A 12,594-nucleotide genomic window follows, 5' to 3' on the forward strand; every position below is an offset into this window, starting at 1 on the left:
GCACAGGCCACAAAAGCCAAAATAGACAAATGAAATTACATCAAGCTGAAAAGAATTTTGCACAGCAAAGGAAACAATCAACAAAATGATGATAAATCCTCCAAAATGGAAGAAAATATTTGTGAACTATCCATTTGACAAGAGATTAATAACCAGAATATGTAAAGAACTCAAGCAACTCATTAGCCAAAATCAACCCAATTTAAAAATGGGTAAAAGATTCAAATATGCATTTCACAAATGAACACATATAAATGGCTAACAGGCATATAAACAAATTCTCAACATCACTAATCATCAAGGAAACACAAATCAAAAACACAATGAGATATTATTTCACCCCAGTTTAAAGCCTATTATCAAAAAGACAAAAAATAACAAATATTGGTGAGGATGCAGAGAAAGGGAACAACTACATAATGTTGGTGGAAATGTAAAGTAGTACATTCATTTTGAAAAACAGTATGGAGGTTCCTCAGAAAACTAAAAATAGAATTGCCATATGATCCAGCAGTTCTACTGTTGAGTATACCTCCAGAAGAAAGGAAATAAGTATATAGAAGATATGTCTGCACTACCACGTTTATTGCAGAACTATTCACGATAGCCAAGCAATGGAATCAACCCAAGTGTCTATCAGTGGATGAATGGATAAAGAAAATGTAGTATGTGTACACAATGGAATACTATTTAGCTATAAACAAGGATAAAATCTTGTCATTTGCAGGGACATGGGTGGAACTGGGTGTCATGTTAAGTGAAATAAGCCAGGTACAGAAAGACAAATACTGCATGTTCTCGTTACTACGTGAAAACTGAAAAAGTAGATTTCATGGAGGTAAAGCATAGAATGGTGGGCATCAGAGGCTGGGAAGGGAATGGGAGAGGGATGAAGAGAAATTGGTTAATGGATACAAAAATACAGTTAAATAGAATACATTCTAGTATTTAATAGTAAAGTGGAGAAATTATGTAGGTTTCAAAATTGCTAATGAGAATAATTGTAATGTTCCCAACACAAAGCAAAGATAAATTCTTGACCTGATGGATATTCTAATTATCCTGATTTGATTATTCTACATTGTACATATGTATCAAAAATCACATGTACCCCATAACTATGTACAACTCCGACATATTCATAAAAATATTTATTAAAAGACAGGAGGGAACTTGTAGACTGCGTATCTTTTAAGTGCATTCTTTACTCTCAGTGGTTGTTGCTTCAGAGCTTTACTTAGCTGGGACTGTCTTCCCACTTACTATGTCACACATATCCGCTTTTTTTTTTTTTTTTTTTTTTTTTTTTTTAAGACAGGATCTCCCTTTGTCTCCCAGGCTGGAGTGCAGTGGTGTGATCAGGGCTCACTGGAGTCTTGACATCTTGGGCTCAGGCAATCCTCCCACCTCAGCCTCCCAAGAAGCTGGGACAATAAGTGCATGTCACCACACCTGGCTAATTTTTTAATTATTTTTAAAGATGGAGTCTCCCTACATTGTCCAGGCTGGTCTCAAACTCCTGGGCTAGAGTGATCCTTCTGCCTTGGCCTCCCAAAGTTTACAGGTATGAGCCACTGCACCCAGCCTGCATATCTGCTCTTACAGTTCAGTAGCATACATCAGGGATGCCTACAGATAATAAAGGGTGAGATCAGAAGATTTTGGAATTGATTTGAATGAATTATTAACACTGTAACAAAGTCAAGACCACCACAAAGAGCATCTTTTTGCTTGTGTGAGTACTAACAAAGAATCAAAATGAAAAGAAATTTTAGGGAAAAAATGAGAAAAATTAAACTTCCTGTCACTTAGTAGACAAATATTAATAACTGCAATATGTATTCAGCAGTGTTTTTGCTTGCTAAGCCTTGTGTTATACATACATATTCTTCCAATGACTGTCTTAACATGTTACTGGGTTTAAGATGAGGCAAAATCTTGATATTGTCACTGTTTGAAATAGAATTTAAATTAGATAAATAATATTATATTAATTTGTTAACATTTCCAGTTGACCAAGAAGAATATACTCTGTCACACAATTATAGTTCATTTAAAATTATTTTTATGCATATATAGTCATGTGTCAACAATGGGGATACATTCTGAGAAATGCATTATTTTGTTAGGGGACTTCTTCATTTTATAAACACTGTAGAGTGTACTTACACAAACCTAGATTGTATAGCCTACTACGTACCTAGGCTTACTATACACCTAGGCTATATGATATAGCCTATTGCTCCCAGGTGACAAACCTGTACAGCATATAAATATAATGAAGACTAAAGGCAATTGTAACACAATACAAAGTATTTGTATATCTAAACATATATAAACCTAAAAGGACACAGTAAAAATACAGTATAAAAGATTTTAAAAAATGGTACACCTGTATAAAGTAGTTGTCAGGAAAGGAGCTTGTAAGACTGGAAATTCCACTAGGTGAGTCAGTGAATGAGTGACGAGTGAATGTTAAGGCTTATTACATTACTGTATACTACTGAACACTGTACACTTAGCCTACACTAAATTTATTTTTAAAACTTTCTTTCTTCAATAATAAATTAACCTACACTTAATGAAACTTTTTCACTTTATAAACTTTTAATTTTTAACTTTTTGACTCTTTTGTAATAACACTGTATTAGTCTGTTTTCACACTGCTATAAAGAACTACCTGAAACTGGGTAATTTATGAATAAAAAAGGTTTAATTGACTCACAGGCTGAGGAGGTCTCAGGAAACTACAATCATGGCAGAAGGCAAAGGGGAAGTAAGGACTTTCTTCATATGGCGGCAGGAGAGAACCAGAGTGAGGGAGGAACTGCCAAACACTTTTAAACGACAAGATCTCTTGAGAACTCACTCACTATCATGAGAACAACATGAGGGAAACTGCCCCCATGATTCAATCACCTCATGCCAGGTCCCTCCTTCAACACATGGAGATTAAAATTTGAGATGAGATTTGTGTGGGGACACAGAGCCAACATATCAAACAAAGCATATAACATAAACACATTGTACCAAACCTCACTGACATGCACTTGATCTATGTAACAAACCTGCACATGTGCCCCTGAAACTAAAATAAAAGTTAGTAAAAATAAAATAAGTGTACTCTGAAAGTATAGTTGATACTCTTGAAATAATATAACTATTACTGGGCTTACTTTTCTCTGCAAGAGAATATTTATTCTGAATAAATAGAAAATATTTAAAGTCATGTAGATAATTAGACAAATTATGATAAAATATATCATCTTTTCCCTCTTAAAAGCTACTTTTCACTTTGGATAAAGATTTTTAAAGAGTCTGCTTTAAAAATAAATACCATTTTTGTTAAAGAAAAACAAAAACATATGTTTCTTTATATCTTTATAAGCTTTTTTCCTATTTTCATATTATTTTAATTTTTTGTTCTTTAAATTTTTGTTAAAAATTAAGACATAAAGATACACATTAGACTAGCTCGACACTGGTTCAGCATTATCAATATCATTGTCTTTCACCTCCACATCTTTTCCCACTGGAAGGTGTCTTCAGGAGCAATAACACATATGGAGCTGTCATTGCCTATGACAACAATGCCTTCTTCTGTAATACCTCTAGAAGGACTTGCCCTAGACTGTTTTACAAGTATCCTTTTGTTGTTGTTGTTGTTAATAAGTAAAAGGGGTACATTCTAAAATAATGATAAAAAGTATAGTATAGTAAATATATAAATCAGTAACATAGTTGTTTATGTCATTATCAAGTATTATGTACTAGACATAATTGTACATGCTATACTTTTATATGACTGGCAGAAGGTTTATTTAATATTGTTCCTACCAGCATCAACACAAACACACAAAAATGATTACACTAGGACATTACTGTGGCTACACAATGTCACTAGGTGATGTGAATTTTTCGGCTCCATCATAATCTTACGGGACCACTGTCATATATGCAGGTTGTTATTGACTGAATGTTATTATGCAGAGCACAATATCACTCAGAAAATACTTTGTTTTATTCTACATCATAAAGTATTTTAGAATTTCAAATGTGTGTGTTTTAAAATGTATTATGACTTCTACCCACATGGTAATAATATCCTTCGGTTAGAAAGTCAGTTCACATTTACTGAATTCATTTTAGTCTCTGATTAAATCTTAACTGAAATACTTTGATTTGCTCCAGGCTAGAACGTTTAGAATGGAAACAATGCCTCTACTTCCTCTACTTATTTCTTGTTTCTTATATAACTAGAGAAAGATCTTGTGCAGTCTTGTTTTCTGTACTCATGGGGAAAAAGAAAACCGTATCAGGAACTTTTGTTGCTCGGGGTCAGTTACCAGCATTGAGTATGTAGCAATAAGGTAAAACTAACATTGGCCTAGTCGTTAATATTTCTTATTTCCTTATAAATGCTAAACGATATACCATGCACATTTTATATTTTCCTTTACTGTTTTCCAGCCTTTTAGTTCCTTGTTTACCAACAGAAAGTACTACATGGCCAAGTCTTGTATAATTAGTCCTACATATATGGTAGAATCAACCAAGTTCCTGGGTATGAGAAACTGAAGAAATTGTAGTACAAATCCCAGATATTAATATCAAATGGTTTCCACTGATGATCCATTCCTGACCTTGTGTCGCAGTGGTAATAATGGGCCTCCTCTCGTTTTGTGTTATGTCTATTGAGCTTTCTCGGGAGCTGTTGTGGACATTTGTTGCTTCTGCCAACTAAGCATCATTGCTCCTTCTTCTGGTAGCCACATCCCTATTTATCTTTTGGGAAATATTCTTCCCTGCTGCATTCAGTCTTGATCTACTATATTGATTCCTTTTATATGCAATCCCTCCACAAATCCTGTTGACCTAAGGTTTAATCTATATCGAGAACTATCCTCTTCTTACTATTTCCATATTTCCCAGTGTCTCATACCTCAATTACAAAACCCTGCTCTCTGCTCTTTTTGCTTCCCAAATGTAGCTCTCTACAGTCTTTTCTCAGTAGAGCAGCCAACACGATTCTATTAAAAAGTAAATTAAACCACATCACTCCTCATCAGGATTCTCCATATTTTCCCATCTTACAATACAAATTAAAGCCCCAGCGGGATTTACATGTTCAGTCTCCTGTTATTCCTTAGAGTTTATCTCCTTCTGCTAGGAGGACATTATCATGAACATCATCATGACATTTTAGCCATGACCTTAAGTGAATATTCTCAGATATTTTCAGGAATATATGCCTTGGTTTTTTTTTCAGATTTTTATCCAAATATTTGAATGGTGTTTTGTACATAGTGGGAAATCATCTAATATTTGTGTCTGAATAATTGTCAGACAAGGCTCTCTGCCTTCCTCTGACAAAGCATAGCCACATATCCAAGAATACATTCATTGATCTCTCATCTGTCTTTCTCTAAATAAATTGATTTATGGAGTAGAGTAGATAAGGTTAAAAAAAGTTAAACTGATGCTTGTTGATAAAAGTGCCTTCTCATTTACCAGAAGATTAGAGACCTAACCAGGAGCACTTGTCCTTTTCAGCTGGTGGCAGATTTTCTAGTTGCCATTTACTTACCTTCAGTATTATATCCTCTCTAGTCCCAGTTACTCACCTGCCTGTGTGAACAACCCCAGAGCTAGAATCTCTTCTTCCACGTTCCAATGGTGACTGCTTTCTGGAATTGTTTTAATTTTTGACTATATAAAGACACATGCACACGTATGTTTATTGCGGCACTATTCACAATAGCAAAGACTTGGAACCAACCCAAATGTCCAACAATGATAGACTGGATTAAGAAAATGTGGCACATATACAACATGGAATACTATGCAGCCATAAAAAATGATGAGTTCATGTCCTTTGTAGGGACATGGATGAAATTGGAAATCATCATTCTCAGTAAACTATCACAAGAACAAAAACCAAACACTGCATATTCTCACTCATAGGTGGGAATTGAACAATGAGAACACATGGACACAGGAAGGGGAACATCACACTCTGGGGACTGTTGTGGGGTTGCGGGAGCGGGGAGGGATAGCTTTAGGAGATATACCTAATGCTAAATGACGAGTTAATGGGTGCAGCACACCAGCATGGCACATGTATACATATGTAGCTAACCTGCACATTGTGCACATGTACCCTAAAACTTAAAGTACAATAATAATAAAATAATAACAATTTTTGACTATGGGATAGCTAGTATCTATATATAAAGATGCTGTTCACACTAGGGCAAACATTTTAGCATGTGTTGTGTCATATTTTTCATAGTATAAGGAGTAGAAATGTGAAGAATATCAAAGACTATTAGAAAATGTGTCAAATTCTTCTATTGTAAATATACATGGGGTTTTTAACAAAACACACATTCTTCAAATTGATATTATGTCTAATATAAATTGAAATATAGTTACATCATTATGATGGTTTTACCTTTTTCCATTCTCAAAGGCACATCTTGAAAAACATAACTCTCTCTCTTTTTTAAGTTCACAATTTATTTATGACCCAAAAGGCCTATAAATAGTCTGTAAAACCTCTATCAAGTGAAAACTGGCTACAAGTAAAGGCATATGATATTGTGTCTCAGGAAAGGAAAAAGGCATATATTTATCAATTTAGTAATGATCAAATATATATTAAGTATCTACGGTATACGAGTTACTCTTACAGATGCAGGGGATGCAATGGTGATTACCCTATGAAATGGCCTATGCTAACATTTTGCTTCGTAAACATTTGCCTGTTTGGAATAAAATACTCTACCAATTTCCATTGCAACAGCCTTTAGAAGACATTTTACGTTATTAATATTTGGCCTGTAAATTAAATATTATCTTCTTTGTTTTCCTAATTGTGTTAGAAATAAACTGACTGAATCCTCCTTCAAACTTTATCCTCTTTATGATAAAAGAGTTACTTACAAGCCCTATTCATTTTTTTACCAGACTATATATATCTGTCTTTACTTATTTAAGGGATATAGGAAAGTTAAATAAATGTGTACCACTTCCAAAAATAGATGCTTAATCTAGTAGAGGATAATTCAATGGAAATAAATATATTTTTTAAAGTTTGGATTTGTTTAGCAAATATCTACTTATATATTAATGATGAAATATGACACTTGTAAATTATGAAATACCTTAAGCATTATTATTTTAATTTCAAACTATATATTAATTACTATATAGAAATTTTATATAAATACATGATTCTACACATAAAAATTGATAGCTATAGAACTTAGTACCTAAATACATCAACAATATTAATTACTATTGCTTTAATTTAGTATATTACTTGTTTGGTTTTGTCAAAATTTCCATTTCATTATGTGATGAATAGCAATAAATATGGTTTGCTCTCAAAGGTCCATTCTTATAAAAAATGGAAACCTACTTTCCTGCGAGTGTTCACGTTTGTAACTAAATTCACTCCTGAGTTGGCATGTGCTTTTCCAATGTGAGCAATTCCAAATCCCCATAATGAAAGTATGGAATAATATAGAGACTTGAATAGAATGAATAAAAGACTTATAAGTAATCAGATGTAAGTGTTATTATGACCATGCCATCCAAAAATAATAGTTTCAAGAGACTGAAAATTGTGTATATTGATCCCCAAATTCTTTCATCTCAGAAAAAATAACCACCTTTTCTAAAAAGAAAAAAACTATTTTAAAACAGTTTCTTCAGATAGATGTTCCGAGGGTAGGTGTTTTAAAAGTCAAAAAAATTTAAACTTATTTTGTAATAGAGTTATGATCAATTTAAAGATGAACTCAGTGAATTAAATAGTAAGTAAAGAAGAAACTAATTTTGATATTTCCCAAAGAGGCTAGGTTAATGTCTAATTGAGATGATGTATTTTCATACCTTTGCTTTTCAAATTTTACAACAGTATATTGATTTAGAATTTTCCCTGAACATAAGTCAAATCCATTTTTTCCTACTTTATCAATGCAGAAATATTCCTAATTCTGAAATTAGCATTTTTAATATGTGAGTTCATATTGATTCTAACTACAACTTTTTAAAAAGTCCGACAGCCAGTATCCTGTGTGATTATTTCGTATTATTCATCCATTTCCATGGATAAATTTAAACTGTTATCACATGCCTATTTGTGTATTTAGAAGTTCACTGATAAAAGAAAAACAAAATCAAACAAAACAAAAAACTAAAATTACAATGTGGGTTATAAAAATTGCTTGCTGTGTTTATCTGAAGTATAACTTGTCTCATGTAGATTTCAATATATTTCTTGCATAGAAAGCATATAAATCAGGCATTATTGATTTTTTACTTTTTGTGAATGCATAACAATCATTTTATTTTTTATCTGGATAGTTTGGGGCAGGTTTTGTGTTTGTGCATGCTTTATTTTTATTTAATTAACTATATAGCTAATAATTGGTAATATTTGACATCTTCTTCAGTGCTGTTCTTTTTCATTATTTTTCAAAATAAGCCTTTTTTTTCTGTTCCAAAGCTTATCTGGAAGGTGTATTATTCTTTTTGAAAGTGGCATGGTTTATTTGGATTTAGTTTTGAAACTTATTTATGTTTTCATTTCTCAATTTAGCCTTCATGTATTTTCCATTCCTAATTCTAGCTCATTTTATCACAGATTCAAAATATATATTTTACTGAATGCTGAATGATGTCTGCTTGCATCTCTAACAAATTGAACATAAATGATGTATTTGACTTACACGAGATACACTGTGAAAATCAGTGATATCAGGGAAGGTTAAAAATGTATAAAGCATGTTATTACCACAGAAGTATAACTGGGGAGATTGTGCTTCTCTTATTTTGCATTGGTGCATATAGAAACTTATAAAGGGTGGGCTGAAACAGAATAATTTAAAGATCAGGCTTCTCAGAGCACAGGGCATCAAGTCTCCATTTGTAGCTGTAGGGACTCTGCGAAGCACATATCACAAAACTGCTCTTGACAGTTTGGACAGTGTGGATTTACTCCAACTGGCACTGGGATGGCCTCCCAAAGGGAGCATAGTCAAGGTTCACAAGGGCCCAAGTGCCCATCATCTGTCAGACACCCTTTCTCATCTCTGACTTGGGTTCATTTCACTTTATCTCTGGGACACAGACACCACGTCACCCATGACATCTGACAGAAACTACAACAGATTGAGAAAATAAAAATAAACCTTGAAAGCTCAACTTTTAAATCATGTTGTATTTCTTTGAAAAAGCTGTTATTTTATTAAAATGCATCCTTAGTCTCAGATGTGCTGGCTTTTCTTTAAAAGTGAGTTACCATTCAATTCTTGACAAAGAAATGGGTAATTGATATTTCATTCATATTTCTCAAAATGAGTCGCTTTTTTCTCATTAAGCTTTGTTTTAATGGGTCTCAAAATTCTGCAATAGATTTTTTGTCAAGTTGTTTCTATTAAAAAGTATGGATTTTAAAAACTAATAACTAAAAATTGCCAAATGCAAAAATAAAATAGTTCATAAAACACTTTCCTTTCCTTCTGAAGGTTTTACGATGCATTGTTATCATCAACCAGACTTATTGTTAAACTTAAATGGCCAATTGAAAGGAATAGTTCTGAGACCATTCTTCCACCACTGATTAAGACTGGGATGGTAGGTAGAGGTATCATATTCATTTAGCCTTCTGAGTTGTCTGGGCAGACTTAGTTACCTTGCCAGCTTCATAAACCTTCTTGTCGACTACGTTGATGACACCCAAGCAACTGTTTCATATGACGAACAGCAAAATGCCCAGAAGAGAATAGTTAGAGAATGTCTCAACACACATGCGCTTGCTAGGAATCATATCAATGATGGAAGCATCACCAAATTTCAAGAATTCAGGGTCATTTTCCAGCTTCTTACCAGAACAGTGCTCAATCTTTTCCTTCAGTGCAGCAAACTTTCCAGCAATGTGAGCAGCGTGACAATTCAGTACAGGGGTGTAGCTAACACTGATTTAGCCTGGAAGGTTCCGAATAATCATCTGAGCAGTGAAGCCAGATGCTTCCATTGGTGGGTCATATTTGCTGTCACCAGCAACATTGCCACCACGAACATGCTTGACAGGCACATTATTAAAACTGTAGCCCACGTTGTTCTTAGGAAGCGCTTCACTCAAAGCTTCATGGTACCTTCCAACAGACTTTACTTCAGTTGTAACATTGACTCAAAGAAAGGTGACCACCATGCCAGTTTCAGAACACCAGACTCCACTTGGCCCATAGGGATAGTACCAATATCATTTTGTAGACATCCTGGAAAGGCAGATGCAATGGCTTGTCAGCTGGGTGAGTTGGTGGTAGTTTGCAAACCAGACCTTCAAGCAGCATGGTTCCACCGGCATTGCTGTCTTTATCAATGACTTTCCATGCCTTGAACCAAAGCATGCAAGCACTTGGCTCACCATCCCAACCAAAAATTGGCACAAATGCTACTTTATGATGGTAGTAAGTCAATTTTCTTAATGTGAGGGCTGACTTCCTTAACAATTTATTCATATCTCTTCTGGTTGTAGGGTGGAATCTGTGGATTCTACTTTTGTTAACACCAACAATTAGTTGTTTCATACCCGGTGTGTGAGCCAGAGAAGCATGCTCATGGGTTTATCCACTCTTGGAAAACATAGCTTGAAAATGACCAAGGCCAGGAGCAACAATCTGGACAAGCCAGTATGAGATATGCCTGCAATCAGATTTTTAATAAAGTATCTGTGTCTTGGGTCATCAGTGATAGTCACATAATACCTGCTGATTTCAAATTTCCACAGAGCGACACCAATGATGATACTACATTCACACTCGACAGTTTACTATATTCACACTCTCCAGTTTATTAAGACTGACCCAGGCATACCTGAAGGAGTTCTTTTTCATCTCAGTGGCCTCATTCTCAATATTTTCAATGGTTCTTTCGTTGATTCCACCACATTTGTAGGTCAGATGGCCAGTAGCGGTGTACTTGCCCAAATCTACATGACCAATGACACTGATATTGATAAGAGTCTTTTTGTTTCCCACTTTGGTTTTAGGGGTGGTTTTCATGACATCTGTGTTCTGACAGCAAACCTCTTGCGAAAAGAATGAGTTGTTTTGCTTTATCAGTCTGCTTGGGCGATCAAACTCTGTGACTAAATGGGCAATCTTGTGTATGGCATACTTCTTTTAGTTAAATAGTATTTTATCTCCACATTATAGACGTGGACTTATAACTGTGTCAACATAAAAGGCAGGCGGATCACCTGAGGTCAGGAGTTTGAGACCAGCCTGGCCAACATGGCAAAACCCCTTGTCTCTACTAAAAATACAAAAACTCGCCAGGCACAGTGGCACATGCCTGTAATCTCAGCTACTCAGGTGGCTGAGACAGGAGAATCACTTGAACCCGGGAAGCAGAGGTTGCAGTGAGCCGAGATCGGCCACTGCACTCCAGCGTGGGCGACAGAGCAAGACTCTGTATCGAAAAAAAAAAAGAAAAAAATCCATTGTTAACTTTTACCTGACTTTGTTTATGTTTGTTTTAATTTCATCTATACTATTGGTTCAGGGAAGGTCCTTTGTGTACTGTTTTATACTGTGATAGGGATGACTATATCTTCAGGTTTTCAATACAAGAGCAAAATGTATATAGAACTACAAAAATACATTTTTAAAAAATCATTATTTTGACTCCTGTTTCCCCAGTACTTTGCATCATACTTCATTGTGTAATACTTTCTATAAAATAGTACAAAACAGAGACTTCATTTCTCTTAAGACCTTTTTTTTTATGAAAAACATTTCTTGCACATTTTCCCCTTCTTGTACCTCCCATCATGACATTTTCTAAGCTTTCTTGCTTTTTGATGGTTTGCCTGTTAGATATAGATGGGTATTTTGAAAAGGATTTGCGGTGGTTTTCCTAGAGTATGATTTACAGCCAGTGAACAGTTTCCTATAATAGTCAACATCTTGCTGTTAGTCATCCATTTGCATTGATTATTTTGCATTACATATGCAACACTTTAATTCTCTGTCTGGCATCTGATCTTTTTATAAACCACCCAAATTCTACTTTATTGTGATACTTGGAGTTAGGTCCATGCAGAGCAGAAAACTTATTTCATAGTCCCTACTTGTTTATTACTTGTATAAATCCAAGAGATATTATTGTGTCTCAGTGAACTACATGCATCTAATTAATCAACCAACAACTCTGAGCACCGTATGGTACACAGATAAGTATAAAACAGTAAAAGAATGTGTTCAGCATTCTTACAATCTGAAGTGACAAGACATGAAGAAAAGGAATCAACAAAAGAAGTGGAAGAGAGCAAAACATTATAAATGTATCAAAGAGGTGCAGAAGTAAGTGCTAGGACTTGCAGAGAAGAACAGCTTCCCATGGAGAGAAATTGGACATGAGAGTAGAGATGGAATGCAAAGAGAGATGATAAAGGAACATTAAAGAATAAATAGATTTATATTGGTAATTTGAGGAGATAGAACATGAGGAAGATGATCCTTAGGAGAAGAGAGTTGGAAGACTGTTAAAAAACACACGGATACAAGAAAGAAAATGGAA

At 34.5% G+C, this 12,594-nt stretch overlaps 1 protein-coding gene across 5 annotated transcripts in view; it reads left to right on the plus strand.

Annotated features, from left to right (window-relative positions):
• The window catches only part of LOC101146628 (putative inactive beta-glucuronidase-like protein SMA3), a 244,541-nt gene that overhangs the window by 177,964 nt on the left and 53,983 nt on the right, over positions 1–12,594 (plus strand). The window lies entirely within an intron of this gene.

Source organism: Gorilla gorilla, chromosome 4 (genome assembly GCF_029281585.2).
Source record: "Gorilla gorilla gorilla isolate KB3781 chromosome 4, NHGRI_mGorGor1-v2.1_pri, whole genome shotgun sequence".
NCBI lineage: Eukaryota > Metazoa > Chordata > Mammalia > Primates > Hominidae > Gorilla > Gorilla gorilla.